At 43.9% G+C, this 16,344-nt stretch overlaps 1 protein-coding gene across 1 annotated transcript in view; it reads right to left on the reverse strand.

Annotated features, from left to right (window-relative positions):
- LOC119406426 (oocyte zinc finger protein XlCOF6.1-like) overlaps window positions 1–13,894 on the reverse strand; it is a 252,305-nt gene extending 238,411 nt beyond the window's left edge. Inside the window, exon 1 of the mRNA XM_037673172.2 lies at window positions 13,658–13,894. The gene's annotated coding sequence lies outside the window, so the exon portion shown is untranslated. The remainder of the gene's footprint in view (window positions 1–13,657) is intronic.
- Between the last annotated feature and the right edge of the window lie 2,450 nt (window positions 13,895–16,344).

Genomic DNA, 16,344 nt, shown 5'->3' on the forward strand with positions numbered 1-16,344 from the left:
GCATCACAGTACTCATGTCATGGGCACATTAAATCTAGCACTAATACATAATAAACAACAAAGAACAACAACAAAGTGGGCGGGACAGAACATGAAAGATGTGACAGAAAAATATTGATCCACGTGAAAACAGCACTATGTGTGATAGTGAATGGGAATGAAGCCACATTTAATTACATATAGGAAATTATTGTTTCTCAGCTAGTGGCATTTTATTAAAAAAAAAAGAAATGTAGTTAGTTCAACCATGTTGGGTTTGATAACCTGTTGATTTGAAAGCACAACGCAAGAACAGAAACGCAATGAATGACAGGGCCTAAAATGAAAGAAAAAATTTACATTGTAAACCAATTTCAAAAGCATTGTTAACATGTTGTAGTGGAAAAGCAAAGTGCTACAACTATTCATAGCAGGAATTACCCACAATTTTTGTTTTTCTCCCAGCTATACTTTCGTGAACATGTGCACTGTTAAACCAATTTGCAAATATGAGAGCGTTCAGTACTACAAACTTAACCTGAACCAACACTCTTAAAGATGGTTATCATTTCTTTATGCTGATAACTGGAACCTAAACACTTCAATAAGTACATTTTTGCTTTCCAGTTTCAATGAAGTAACCCGTACCAAAAAATAACGTATAGCACTGGTTTTAATGAAACTAATCCCATGCAGCAGCTGGTAAACAACTGCACATTGCCTTCACAATCTCAATGTCCTAACAAAGAAAAGTACAGCACATCAATGGCAATGTCCAAAACTTGCAACTTTCGCGATGCTGTGTCGATAGAATGGACACATCTGCAATAGCACAGAAATCCCCGTTAAAGACGGCTTGAACATGAACATGCACAGCATGCCTACACAAAATTCTACCATTTGCAGCAAAAACACATGCACATAAAAAATTACTTGTAATCGCCTACATTTCTTGTTACTGGTGGGATTGATCTTTTAGGTTTCAATACGTATCTACACATAGCCAGTAACATTATTATTGAGACAAGCTGCAGCAGCTGGTAAAATTTGAGCACTTGTACTTTTCAGAAACTATATAGTAAAACATCTCCTTTCGTGCAATGCAGGAGCATGTGGGATGCGAATGCACTCGTGTTGTGCACTTCCTTGTCTTCTTAGCGCTTCTATCATATATTAAGGAAAATGCTCAAACAAATCAGGGCGCCTGGTAATTTTTCAGTGCCACACTCTGTGTTGAACTCTTCAAAGCGGTGCAGCTGTGGCTCAACAAATATGGCCACTTCATATGCTCAGGAAATTAGGTACGGCCAACCTTTTACACTTTTTGCTGGACCTATTGGAGTGTTTTCTTACGACCCAGTAATAATGAAATGGCGCATTTCACGGCGGTCATAGATATAAGAATTGGAACATTGAGTAAACATTTCTGCGCCATATTTTCGTACAACACTGCCCTTTTTTCCTGCAGACACAGGGATAACTTATTATGCTGAAGGGACACTACGGCTATACTCTAAAGCCACATTTGGAAAGGCATGTCGGCATGCCTAAACAGTCGAAGCTCTTTCAAAATCTTGCATTGAGCTATGCATGAATCAACGAGCTAACAAAGCAGTACAGGTAAATTAGTCATCAATGTATTCATATCATGAGAACACGAAATGCACCGACTGATATATGAACTTTTATGAACGAACAAAATACAACATAGAAAAGTTATTACGAAAAAGACTGATCAAATCGTAAATGGTGCAATGTGGTCAAAATGGCCCCAGAGCACAAAAGAAGAACAGAAAAGAGATGATGGGCTAAATCTGTAATGGAGTAACAAAATTTCTGCTGTAATGTTGATGATTGAAACTTGAATACTTCATCGAATCAGATACTCCTCTTTATAATATTAATAGACTAACACATCCAAAAACAAATATCTGCTTTTACTCATTTCAAAATAACCAATTATAGAGACAGCAGCCAGTAAATATGGTATGTCACTGTTAAAATCTCGAATTCAAATCTGAAACTGTAACGTAGCCGGGAAAATAAGCAAAAGGTTTCTATGAAAAGGCTGATGTGATTTATTTCTGGCAATGTCCACAGCATAACTCTCCTTAGTGCTCCATAGAAGCAATGGACACATCTGCAAGCAGACAAAGATCACTGTTAAAGCGAGCAGAAATGCTCACAGTACACCCACACAAACGTTGGCCATTAATGTTAGCAATACCCGCAGTTAACAAACTAACTGTGATAAATCACAATTCTTGGTAGTTTTGTAATTGAGTAATTACTTGTTCAGTAACTAATTACAAGTAACTACATACACCACTGAAGAGAGCCTCTAGTGAAAGATATGAATTGAAGCACCTGAATTTGGCGAGAACATGTACAGCAAAATAACTACGGTCATATCAGCAGTTACGGGACTGGCCGAGAGCCCCTGGGAATCCACTTTGCAGCATAAAAAAATGGTGATTTGTAATTCTTTATTGCTCTTTTCACAAATATAGTACAAAAAAACATGCTGACTAGAATGAATAAATGCTGGTTTGGCATTAGAGCCACGGTGAAATGACAACAGGAGTGCACCAGAATGTTTCTTGAAAAACGGCAAAGACTAACCCTTTGACACGCTGTGAATTGTGTACACCACTTGTTTTTGCTATTTGTAACGACTAGAAAATTATAAAGATCGAGATACACTGTGCTTTGGAATGAATAAACCTCCTCCATAATAAATTTATCTTTATTCAACTTTATTTTGCAGTGTACTGCTGTATATGATTAGTTTGCTGAAGGCACTACATTGTTCGACGAGTCACCCGACGGGCCCCTTCCCGCAAGCCCCGTCAAAAGTATAATCTTTCTTTGCTCCAAACGAACATAACTGAAAACAACTTTGCACTATAATTCTAGCTTGAGATTTCATTCTATTAATGCAGCAAAAACAGAGCATGAATGACTTCAGAATAAATAGATATTTTATTACAACTGTATTAGAATTAATTACCATAACAGACATAAATTAACTCATTATTATGTTATTTTGTTGCAACAGAATATGGAGTGCCTTGAAGTAATGTTGCATCGATTTCATGCATTTACAGATTTACAGACAGTTCTTCATAGGTGGTGTCTGAAAGGGTTAAGAGATCAAAGCGACACAAAAATTCTAGCGAGTTCTATGCTGTGAAAACTGTCGGAAAGTGGAACTGCAGCCCCTTTCGTCAGGCATTACATTTTGGTACCAAGTTTCGGCAATGTTCCTCCTCCTCCTCCTCCTCCTCCACCACCACCACCACCACCCACCACCACCACCACCACCACCACCACCACCACCACCACCACCACCACCACCACCACCACCACTGCCATGACGACGGCACAGGGTGGACTAAGCGTCGCTGTAAGAGATATGAAACAAATCCATCTGAAAAACTGCCGTGCAGACAGGAATTAGAATTGTGGCTTTCAGTCAGCAGCAGAAATGTTATCTACATCAGCACAAAAGACTGCTGGTATTTTTGCTGAGGTTGTCTTGGTAGCACAAAATACTGCGCTGTCAGATAAAAAAAATTATGACAGTTTCGCATTAGTGGTGCAAATTCTGAAGGAAGGGTGGACCTGGGTGTCGTTCCTTGTGTCTCTTTATTTTTTTCTTATCTCTCTTTTGAATCTGTTCCCATTTCTTTCTTCATCTTTCTATCTTTCTTCTTCTCTCTATTTATCGCTTCCCCTTTCTTTCTACCTCTTTCTCTCATTTCTTTGTTTCTCTTTATGTCTTGCTTTTTGTTTTTTTTCCTCTTTTTCGTGTGTTTCTATCTCTTTATGTCTGTCTGTATTCCCTTTATTTCTCTCTATTTTTCTCTTTCTTTTTCTTTTTACACCTTCTTTTTCTCTTCTTATTTTCTCTTTTTCATTCTTTCTCTCTCTTCCATGCGTTTTACATGCTCCACTTCACCGAGTAGAGCTTTCGTTTAACGCTCGCACCTGCTGTACTCGGTAGTGGGACTTGTCCAATTCCTGTGGTGCATACCCACCTGTGGAGTTTTGCACGACAGAGCACAAGTTACCGGTAGCTTAAACAGATTCACTGTTAAAATTGTAAGACCTCAATATATGGAGTACTTATCTTATGATGTACTTATCTTATAATTTGATGTTCATAAAATACATATTTCAACCTCAATATAAGGAAACATATTAACAGTAAAGATGTTCTAGCTATGCGTAAAGTGTGCGACTGTGCCTGAAAACTACGTAATCATGAACGGGTATGTGCCACAGAATTCGGACAGATCCCACTACCCACCGCTACGGCGTGGCCTGTAATAATCCTGAGAACGAGCACACAGAGAGAGAGAAAGAAAAAAACAGACAAACAGAGAGAGGGAAAGAAGGTTATAAAGAAAGAGAAAATTCTTCATGAGGCAGGATTCGAACCCTCTTACCCTCGATCCGAAGGCAAGCGTCCAAACCACTCGGCTATCCAGGCACACTAGCAGAGCATAGCATAGCCTTGTACGGTACAGTGTAGCAAAGAAGTGGGAGAGGGAGGTGAGCGTGAGGAGGAGGGAAAGGAGGTGAGGAAAGAGTAAAGTGTAGCACACAATGAGAGAGAAATAGAAAGATAAGAAAAGAAAGGCAGAGAGAATATCAACGAAACGGAGAGAAAAAAGAAAGAAAGAAAAAGCAAGCATAGCGTCATCTAGCGACCAAATACCGCACCACCTGGCCAAGCCGCGCATGCGCAGTAGTTAGGCCACGCCCACCGACGAAGACATCGCGCACACCTCTGCTGTATTGTGCATAGATTGGCTGCATACTCCCGAGGAGGAAGCAGCGCATCTTGAAGCTAGACTTGCTGGTCGATGGGGAGTACGAGCGACGATGGGCCCGTGCTTTGCTGTGCCAAGCTTTGCACGACTTAGTGCCAATTCCAATTTTTATCCAAGCCAAGTGAACAGATAATTCAATGTAATGCTGCTTTTAATTTGATGTCTAATTGAATAAATTAAAGGGCCCTTCAACATTTTTTGAGCATGGTCAGAAAACTGCCGATCGGTAGTCAAGGCTCCTGAGAGCATGTGAGCCAAACATTATAGCGCAGCACACGGCCTGGAATTCACAATTAATTCTCACAGTCAGCTAGAAATCACTCGCCCTTCTCTCGACAAATGGTACCATAAACCCAAATGAACACACCATAAACCCAATGTTCACAACCATTGGCTGATTTGAGCATCGTGAGCAGCATATGTAATGCAGCCACAACGGGATGCCTCCACGCGTTCGACGTGCAAGCTCGCGATCCCGCTGAAAGTTAGCTGCACGTTTGAAGAAAACAAGAAAATAAAGTGCTAAGGTCATGAAGCGCACGTGATGTAACTTCTTTCCCCCACGCCATCCCTCCCTGCTTAGCTCTTAGTGCGTGCATTGGGGCGAGAAAAGAGAGAATGCGCTTACAGCATGCTACAAATCCCTGTAACTCTGCTTGTACTTGGCGGATTCTAAAAAATTGTAGGCAGTTGATCTGTTGGGCAATACACTGCTTTAATGAAGCCGTTTGAAGATTACTTGGAAAAGTGTTGCAGGGCCCCTTCAAAACTAGAATGCAGGCACCAGAGGCCGAATGATTAAACTACCAAACATGCGTTTTTTTGCCAAGACACCTTTCAAATCACATGCCTCATGGCAGAGTGGCAACGAGCATGTGGGCGGACAGCCATGATAGTACGAAATAAAAGGCCTCCTCAGTTATGCTGCTATCAACCTTGAGGAAAAAACGATGTCAGCTCGTCTAAAAGGCTAGTACCTTGCAAGCGAACATCGTAAGTGAAAAATAGGGTGTAGCCACTTGCTTTGGGTACTGGACAATAGAATAGACTTCTGTTTAACCAATACATAATAGTCAACTGTCGCACAAGGCATTGCTCCATTCATTCAGACCTAACGCATGTGCAGTGCTGGGCAGTATCGAAGATCCATGTATCTCAGATACTACCTTAGATACTCGTTGGGTATCTTATATCTGTATTGCGATACGTCTCGCAAGACGTGTATCGGTATCTGTATTTCCGATACATTATATAATGTATCGTGTATCTTAAGATACAAGATACCGCATCGCAACACCCCCGTGCGAAACAACAAACGCTGGCTGAACTGAGCTTCTCATCCTGACACTGCTTCCACTATAAGCCACCTCAGTAAAACTAGACGCAGTGACATTCTCTGATCTTTCCACCAGAGTCCTCAAGTGAGGCCAGGCAATGAGGTCTCCACATCCCTATTAGTGGAGCAGAGTGATATGGTGGCGCTTGCGCCATCTCGACAAAATCAAGCGCGCGAACGTCTGCGCGGTGCTGACCTTTTGTTTTCCTTATTTTTTTTCCTGTTTAGTTGTGTCAGTGCCGTACTGTGTAGTCCAATGCGTGCGGCGCCTTTCGCACAAATTTTGATGACACTGTAGAGTTGTTATCGAAGTTTTTCTTGCGTGGTGATTCGTTATCATCTCTGACGAATCGAAGAATGGGGTTTCTTAGCGTCTCGTGGCTTTCACACATCAGCGATCTGAAGAATCTCGTGGATGTGATTGTGACATGCAAATGAGATTTTAACATGCATCAGCGGTACCAATGCTAGATGTAATAAAAGAAGCATTTACCTAACAGAAGATATCTTGGTGTACCGTATCTTTTTCTTCCCGCTTTCATTATTCAAATAGTTTTTAAAATCATTATTGCTTTTTTCAGCTGTCCTTCTTTTGAATGACAAATATTACTCAGGTCCCCCTATTTTTTTACCGTCTGTTTGCAGCAATAGGTCTTTTGTAACGTGATGCTGAAATAAACTCTCAGCTTCATGCTGACTTTTAACTCTCTGCGCCATTTCTGCTGATGTTTGATTATTTATATTCCACTAAAGTTTATTGCTATGTCAAGGCTATGTTGAGGACAGACGCACAAAAAGTCACAGTTTCGCCGCAAGGGCGAAGCAATGAATGCGATAGCAAGAAAAGCGACTCGTGATAGATGTGCTGCTACACTGCAGAAACATCTCTCCCCGGCAGCAATTACCGCGTGAGCAGACAGCGGATGGGCAAGGTTTTCCCTGCGCAAATATTAGAAGAAGCGAGCGAGCTGGCCGACGACGTTTAAATGTGCCCGTTGCGCTCCTCGCGCCATCTTGCTGGTAATAAAGAAATGCTTATAAGCGCCTGCCGTCTCCGAGTCCTGCCAGAGGTAAAGGGTGTGTTTATAACGCTCGCTGTTAGCTACCTGAAGGATCTGCGTTTTGTGGCGTAGTGGTTAGCGCCACGCGCTGCGGTGCGAGAGGTCGTTGGTTCGATTCCACGCATCGGAAGCATTTTTCTGAATTATTTTTCTTTGGGACTTATATATATATATATATATACATACTTATACATATACAGTGCATGAAGGCGGTGGCAAAAACCAGCCGAGACTGTCCATATAATTGCTATCACAACAATAATATCGGGGTGCCTGGAGTATACACTAACAAAAATTCTGCTTACTACTTCGTAACATAACAAAATTGAGTTTCAATTATACTAATGGAAATCATTATGAACCATCTTGAAGATTTTAGAAAGAAGATTCAGCCGCGAAGTTTAATTGCGGTTCGCATGATTACACACACAAGACAGTATACAAACTGGCACAAAGCAACGCCCCAAAGTGCCGAAGAAGTTTCGCGCACTGTTTAGGCAAAGATAACGGTTACCCTTTTATAACCAGGTGGCGATTTCAAGGAATGACTGCGCATCACGTCACGGAGAAACCTTGCGCCGATACCCGCTGTACCCAAGAACCACAATTAAACTTTGCAGCTGGATATCTCAGAGCAAGGACATGCTAGAGGAATTTGTTCAGTTGATCTGTGTAAAAAAAGGGACTGCCTCTAACGTTTACATGCAAACATGCCCGCTTAGTGCAGCCAATAAAAAGTCCATCGTTGCATCTTAACTGGGAGGCTGACAACGATAATTACCATATCACTCTGTCCCCCTGACCACACAACTTATTTGCAGAGGAGGCATTGTAAGAAAATCATCAAGGTTCATTTTGATCACCCGGTATAGATCTATAATAACAAACTTGCAAATCTATCCAAGTATCTTAAGATACAAATGCAAAGTATCGTATCGGATACAGTTATTGTCGCAGTATCTTGTATGTGTATTTCAAATACTTCTTGCTCAAGTATCTTGTATCGTATCGCAATACAATTTCAAAGTATCTTTGCCCAGCCCTGCGCATGTGCAATGCCACAAAACAGAAAACATGGCAGCCATGAAAAAAGCTGCCACGATACTGGTTGTTGCTCTGCATTGACAAAGGCCACGCCAGTGGTATGAGTGCACAGAGTTACCATACATTGAGGGCCATATATAGTAACCCTACTGATGCGGGGCCGAGAGAAAATCTGAAATTGTCCAACCGCACACATTTACGCACAACAGCACTGACAAATCATTATACTAGATAATCTAGGTACGAGTGCACACTGGATTTGATTATCGTGGGTAGCTTCGAGAAAAGCTGGAGACTAGACAATCTTCCCATAGGGTGGCTCCAACTATTATACAGCAGAAACTCAATTCAACAAATCGATGACAGTGCTCAAATTATTTCATTAAATTGGGAATTTTGTAAAATTGAGAAAAAAAGCTTTTCGGTCCTTCGAAATCTAAAATTGTAACTTAATGCCACCTAAACGCAACCACGGCATTGTTTCTGCTGGCAACTTACGCCTGCACATCTGAAAAGTCCGCGAGGGCAGCCTGAGGACGGCCCAGACATAGGGGACACTATATCTGGACGATGCAGGCCAGGTAGACGGCCATGTGAAGCTATGACAGGCTACCAATATGCGATGACGCGGAGAACGAATGCAGTGATTGTGCAAGCAGGCTGAGCTATCTGTCACATAAATTATGAAATAACCAAAGCAACCAACCACCGCTGCCTCTAGCACCATCCGGTACGTAAGAGCACTACCCATTGCGCAGTCCGTTGTTCCGCGCATGAGCGAGGCGTGCAGCATCGTCAGCGTAAAGCTAGGGCCGTAACAAGGGCGCCTAGATGTTTTAATTCGGTAGCATTAGAGCACATATTAAAAAAAACCTGCGTTGGTCAAATTTATAAGGAAATCACTGCTTTTTCACTCTGTTATTTCAGAAAAACTTTGTTAGATCAGGTTTGGTGGGCAAATTGAAGTTAATAGTATACGTTGCTGGGCTAGTTGGTTTATAATCTTCAAAATTGAAGTTAGTTCATCAATTCGAGTTAACAACAACACTGAGCCCTATGGCTATTTGCTAGGGAATGGAAATTTCTTCGATAGATGAGGAACTTCGTAAAATTGTGCTTCGTTAGATCGACTTTTAACTGTATTCTGAATCTATTTTCCAGTGTACTGCATTGCAGTTCCTTACACATGAGTTGTCAGACTGAGACACATCTGTGGAGATTATTTCACAAAATTTCACACAGTTCATCTTGTGGCTTCATATGAGAGGTGCCACTGAGGCAGATGAACATATGTCAATCATGACGAGTGAGGGCATGTTAAACGGCTGCTTGGGTGTGAAAAGGCACATGGACCATGGTACGACTTATCGCCTCAGTGCATATGTAGCTGCACCGTCGTGCTGAAGCAACTCTTTGCAGCACAGTTGTTGTACATCTTGACCAAGTGTATCTTCCTCAGGATTACAAAGAACGACGTGGTCCCCATTCTTCTCAATGCTGGAAGAATAACACACTTTCAAAAGCATGAAAAGCTACAGAGGCTCGCGCACCTTGACGAGCAGTACAGGATGAAACAATAGACAGTGCAAGTTTGTGCTCAACTTTAGTTGCACATGCCCTTTGTGTGCTGCTCTGGAAGCAAGGTCAGATACTAAAAGGCAAAGACAGTAAAGGAGCATGTCTGTACGTGAGCCAGGTGTGTCTATGGCATGAGGGGTGCAATCTTGTACACGTTCTTTGACAGAATGGAATGTGACGTCACGAGACAACGAGAGGGAGCAAACAGCCAATAGGCGAGCTGAGGAAATTCAGAAATATTTTCAACACATGAAGAAACATATAATTATTATAACTGAATATCAATATTGGGAGGCATTGTTTTTCAAACATTGAAATTGAAGAGCGCAATGACATCAACAATTTATTTGTGTTAATGTCTTGATTAGGTGCTACATGGTGCCGCAATTTCACGATACGTTAATTGGGGGGGCTGGCTGCCACTTTTGCAAACTACCGGAGCGGCATTGGATTAAGCCAGGCACAAAGCAGGCTAATTCGATTCTTTGGCCCGAGAACTTATGTTTCGATCCAATCCAAGTCGTCCGGAGACCGTTCTGTATCCATTCTATCAGAATGAACGGTGTCCTCGTCCGTTCTGTACCCATTCTTTGCCTAGCAGATGACAAAGTGATTGACAGCACTGCCTTTTCGGGTTGCTGTTCTCACGTCTGATCGTCAGAAGAGCCCGGACCAATCCTGTTCAGCACGACCGAATGTTCTATCACCACACAACGTGTACAAGATTGCGCCCCAGCCCTCCTTTTCAAGTTGGATATGTAGATGGTTGAACTACGACTTAGAGTAAATAATTAACACTGAAATTTGATAAAAGAACCTTGCATCAAGGGAGCTACCAGCAATTAAAGGGCACTCTTTCCCAAAACCATGCTTTTCCTGCTCACCTTATTCACAAAGTGTTGTGGCTAAGCTTAATCTTCCTGTGACCCTCCACTGGCAGACCATAGACTGAGGAGGGCATGCTTCGTAAATCTCTTACGGATATCAGCGCGCCACCATACACTTGGTCACTTGTACTTTCTCCGATGTCTCTAACAGTGTAAGCACTAAGAATACAACCAGATAGGTCACACGTGACCTCCCAAATGCCAAGTCGTATCGATGAAACAAATGTCTCAAAGCCTGGGTGGCTGAAAACTCGGTGCGGCAGTGCACTGCAATCTCTAGTGATACGCTTGTTTAATAGTCTTATAATAAACTACACGTGAATGATGAATGAGGACACCAAGAGTGGATGAGAAATGAAAATGCACAAACAATCCGCATGAGAAATGCAGGTTTGACAAGAAATAACAGTGAAATAAGGCTGCTGAGCTTTGGCTGAACCGTTGTCAGAGTCATGCATGCACAAGGTTGCTAATTAGGGGGGGGGGCTAAGTCTATCGCAGTGCCCCTATCTCCTCCTCATTGAAAGATAACATGTTTCACAATGGATGAAAAAAAAAATGAAGCGATGATGTGCTTCTCAACATGGACTGCCTTAGGTCCCTGGCTTTCCGTGAGTAAAGATGGCAAGCAAAGAGTTCTTGGAATGCAACATCAGGGACCTTCGGCTACCATTATGGCAAAGAAACCTGCGTGGCCATAACCGTGCCTATTAAACAATGACTGGGACAGGTCTGAGCGAGTAACTGTATGAGGCAGACCCCTGCCTCCCCCAGTGCGCAAGCCCGTCGTCAGGGTGCCAAATAAATGCTCATATTGAGAGAATATTTAAGAGTAATGATTTTTTATAAAAGCATCTGCAACATGCAGCAGAATTCAATTCTTTAGCTATCACTACCTTTCAGATAAGTAGCAAAAAGGGCTTGTTGGTACTATATTAATGAGAACTAACAGACAATAATGCCAAACACTCTTTTTCTGCCTGATGGCGGAAGAAAGTAAAGTGGACGAAAACATAACTTGCCACCGGCAAGAACCGAACCTGTTACCTTCGAATAACGCGTCTAATGATATGCGACTTAGATACTGGTTGAAAGAACGGAATTTTGAGGGATCGTTTCGTTGTTTGAAACAACCTTAGCCCTTTCGCGATTAAAAGAAAAGAAGAAAAACGTGCCAAAAACGGTACCACTCTTTCAATCGAATAGCGTCCCTTTATTTCACAAACCGCATAGAAAAAGATAACTCAAAGGTGGCTTCATCGCATGGCAATAAAATGAAAAAAAAAGGCAATAAAATGAAAGCCGAGACACAAATGTTTCAACATGAACAAGTGTGGCCATCAAGTGTCAAGAAACACAAGTATGACAGAGTCCTAGTCTTGATTGGTTCCGTGTGGGACCAAGTTTTTGTCGATGACAAGTACAGTCGTCATCGGTCATTTTGTTAGAAGATCTCATGACGACTATACTTGTCCACCGTCGCGAAAGAGTTAACGAAAACCAACAGATAATGAAGCCAAGGAAGGTAGAGGGATGTTCATTGTACTGTTTTAAGTTTATAGTAAAAGTTAAAGTGGAAATAAAAGACAAGCTGCCACCGGCAGGGCCCAAACCTCCAACCTTCGGATAGCACGCCCGATCATCTACCAATTCAGCTATGGCGGCGGTCGTCCTGCCCACTTCGTCTTCTTTCTTGTGTTTGTAATTTTATTCCTAGAGCTAATATGTCTCAGCCAGTAACACCCATGTTGTCAGGTATTTACGTGCATGCAAACCTAGGAGTGTTAGTCAGCGAGTGTGGAGCACTTTTTTTTAGCCAGCTGGTGTCACGTAGCACGTGATCGTTTGATAAGCGGTCAGCTGACTAATAAGCCCTCGCATACTACCTGAAGGCTTCATATCTGCCGGAACGAGACACTCGCTATGAATGAACGAAAGAAAAAAATATTGAAGGCTCGTTTCTTTCTTTGATACAACCTTAATGAAAACCAACATTTAATGAAGTCATGGAAGGTATACAGGACGTCAACTGTACTGTTTCAAGTGTATTGTAGTAAATACGATATCAACGTGAAGGAATTAAAGTGGACGAAAAGACAATTTGCCGCCGGTAGGGACCAAACCTGCAACCTTCGGATAACGCGCCCGATGCCCTACCAATCGAGCTACAGCGGCGGTCGTCCCCTCGTCCACTTTATCGGGTATATCTGTGCCTCGAACCTGGGAGTGTGAGTCAGCGCCGCTCGTAGCCATGACGGCAAGTGTAGAACACTTTTCTTTGAGCCAGCTGCTCCCTGCCAGGAGCAAGTTGTCATTCTCGTTCCACTTTACTCTCTTCAAATTTACATCATAGTTACTACAATACACTTAAAACAGTACAATCAACCATCCCATATACCTTCCTTGGCTTCATTATCTGTTGGTTTTCGTTTAGGTGCTGGTTGTAGCGCTGCCCAAAAGTCACATGGATAAATGGACCAGGGAGACACATACAGCTACACAGTACGACCAGGATCACGAGAGACATGCAGCCATAGGCTTGTTGCACGCGCACGTTAAGTGAAGTCAACAAGGACAGCAATGAGGGATTCTTGGTACTGCATGACTTTGACACCGCTTTGTAGCTATAAATGCACATCAGTCACACGTGCTGTTCGTGTGTCTCCCGGTTATTTTGCCCGTGCGCCTTTTAGGGTATCAGCCAATATCAAAATTATATTCAAAGCTAGCTTCATACGCTGGTACTCGAATAATGCATTCATTACACACTTTCATACACTTTAACGACATACCGCCCAAAATAAGAAAGTATTGTGCACTAGAATCTAACGACGAGCTCACAATTCCTGATCACTAGCGTGCCACAGTTCTTTGCATCTGTGAGAAAACGAACAGCCGTACGTTATATAACTTTGCAGGACGGAAATTACTCACGCACGACGTCCGCAATTGGCACTTGGATACTACACCAATAAGCCGTCGAAGCATGTCTTTGTCCGTACGATGCGTCAATCGCGTTCGTTCCACATTCCGCAGCTGTCACGCTGTTGTCCCTCACGCCTCAAGTGATCTCTTCGCAGATTAGTCCAGCGACGTATGAACATCTCTGGAACGTGTCCGAACATCAAAAACATGTCACTAACGTCAATAAGTGATGTCTCTGAACGAGTTCGTAAAGTATGGTCGTATGGTGTCCGCGCCATCCGCGCTCATAGACCGCGCGCTTTCTGCGCCGTCTAGTGACTATTGTCGCCGCCAGTGACGTTTCGGTAATAGTTTCGGTTTCGTATTCGATTTGGATTCATTGTTTTTCAAAAAGCCAGTGGATGGATCGCACACGATATACAATTATTTCTTTATTTATACGTCCGCAGGTGTCTCGCATTACATTCCACATGCAGTCACAGCAGAAATTATGTAACCGAGACCTTGGAAGGCCAAAGACGACAAAATATTGCTTCAAAATGTTTTGCTTCGCCACCTTGCAATGCTCTTGGCTAGTCAGACTGCAGAATTTGTTATATATAAAGAGTGCTAAGGTGAAGATGTGATGCAGCGACAGTACCTGCCCCAGGCAGTGGCGGGGTATGGTGGCTAGACCATAGGCGGGGGGTGCAACCAAGGAGGTTTTTAAAAAAATTCTGGAGTGGAAGCTCTCGCAACGCCTTGCCAGCAAAAGTGAAGCCATCTTCTGCCCACCAAGGAGCTGGGAAACATGCTCTTTTCTGGTGGTGCCTACCCAGAGATCAAATGGATTTGATCTGTTAGTGTAAATACTACGTTAATTATAAAATAAGAGATCGTTGTTGCCGACGAAAGTAACCCGTCGAGAGGAGTATTGGAGATTGATCTCCAATAAAATTTGCCATGACTTTGAGGCTTACTAATAAGAACTAGTAACACAGACACACACTTCGAGAACTATCTGAGCCGTAAAAGTTGTCATATTAAACTCGTCTGGCGTGCGAGGAGAACGCTCGCTCTCTTGCGCCAAACGCCGATGGTACGTGCCCCTACTAAGGTGGCGGGCGCAGCCGCCATCTTTTGGTGGGCATGGCTTCACTTTTGAGCAATAATCCCCACTCCAGCAATATTTTTTAAACCTCCTTGGGTGCAACTTCCTCCCCCCCCCCTCTGCGTCACCCGAAATCTTAGATGCACCTGCCCGGTTTTAGACCGGCCCTGCCGGTTTCTTATGGCGAATTCCATTGAGAGAACAGGAGTAGGGGCGCCGTGCAGTGAGGAGTGGGGTGCAGAGCACTGAGAGCAGTGTCACTCGATCTGCCACTGGAATGCAGCACGCTTCCAGAGAGCAGGTGGGAGGGAGTAAAAAAAAACGAGTGAGGAGAAATGTTATGCATCCCAGCATCCTCTGCTGCGAAGCACGTGTGATCTGAGCCGGGCGGTCGGGGAAAGCACATGTAGCAGTGATCGGTAGGACGCACTCGCTTGCTCGCCATCCTGCAAAGTTGCCGCTTCCTACTATTACATGATGGAATCGCAAGCTCAGCGCATCCTGCTTTCTTTGATGCAACGTCAGCCACCGTCTACTACATAAGTTAAAGTGAAGTTGATTGCTTTTTTTGCTTGTTTGAGCGCGCACGTCGCACATGCATTTTCGCGCGCGCGGCCACGCGTTTAGTGATTGTTTGTAGGGACCCTAGCCCACTAGTCTTACCGTAAAATGCCGAGCAAGCGCCCCCCTTACGGAGAAGGATAATCCGACCAGATTTGAAGGGGAGGGGGGGGGGGGGGGGGGCTTGCTTGTCCCGAACCGAAGTTCAAGATTGTCAAGTATTTCGGCAAGACGACGACGCTTTGCTGCCACCGTCCCCCGTGCATTTGACGACAGGCAAGGTAGACGAACACTACCAGAATCTACGGCAACGACGTCAAAATTGTTGGAGCCAGAGCACCACACGCGCTTCGCTGCCGCCATTGCCGCCGTACACGAGCAAGCGAAATACAAACAAGTGAGGAGGATTGTTGGGAGGGTATGAGCAGATATGACGTTAACAAGTCACGTGACTTCCTGCGTTCTCCGCTCACTCCGCTTTTCAACGGGGAGCAGACTGAACTGCTCTTCGCTGCTCTCGGCGCAGCAAAAGCGCTCTCGCTCTACCAATGGATGACGGTGTTCCAACTCCTGTTCGACCACTGAAACACGCCGGCTCTGAAGAGAGCACTTTCAGCGTGCTTTTGAGTGCTCCTGCTCTCCCAATGGAATTCGCCGTTAGATAGCGGGCCGGTTTCCGGTCCGCATCTCAGACCGCCCGCCAATGGCCGGTTTTTTAAATGCAAATGCATTTCTTAGTCGGGGCATGTCAGGCGTCTGTCGGTGTCCGCGCGCCGGCAGGTGTTATCTCTCCGCTCTCACTCCCTCTCCCATAGCAACAGCTGCGGGCGCGCGCGCTTATCCTCGCCCCTAGCAACCGGAGCAGGTGGTGCGGGCGGAGTGAGTGGAGAGGAGGAGCGCGCTCTGGCGTGTGAGGGCGCTCTAAGGTGCGTATTTGGGCCGGTTGGTACATGTTCAACGATACGAGAAACAGCGCGACACACAGGACAGTGAAAGAGACGGACCAAGCGAGAAACAGCGCGACACACAGGACAGTGAAAGAGAC

The sequence above is a fragment of the Rhipicephalus sanguineus genome, chromosome 10 (assembly GCF_013339695.2).
Source record: "Rhipicephalus sanguineus isolate Rsan-2018 chromosome 10, BIME_Rsan_1.4, whole genome shotgun sequence".
Classification (NCBI taxonomy): Eukaryota; Metazoa; Arthropoda; class Arachnida; order Ixodida; family Ixodidae; genus Rhipicephalus; species Rhipicephalus sanguineus.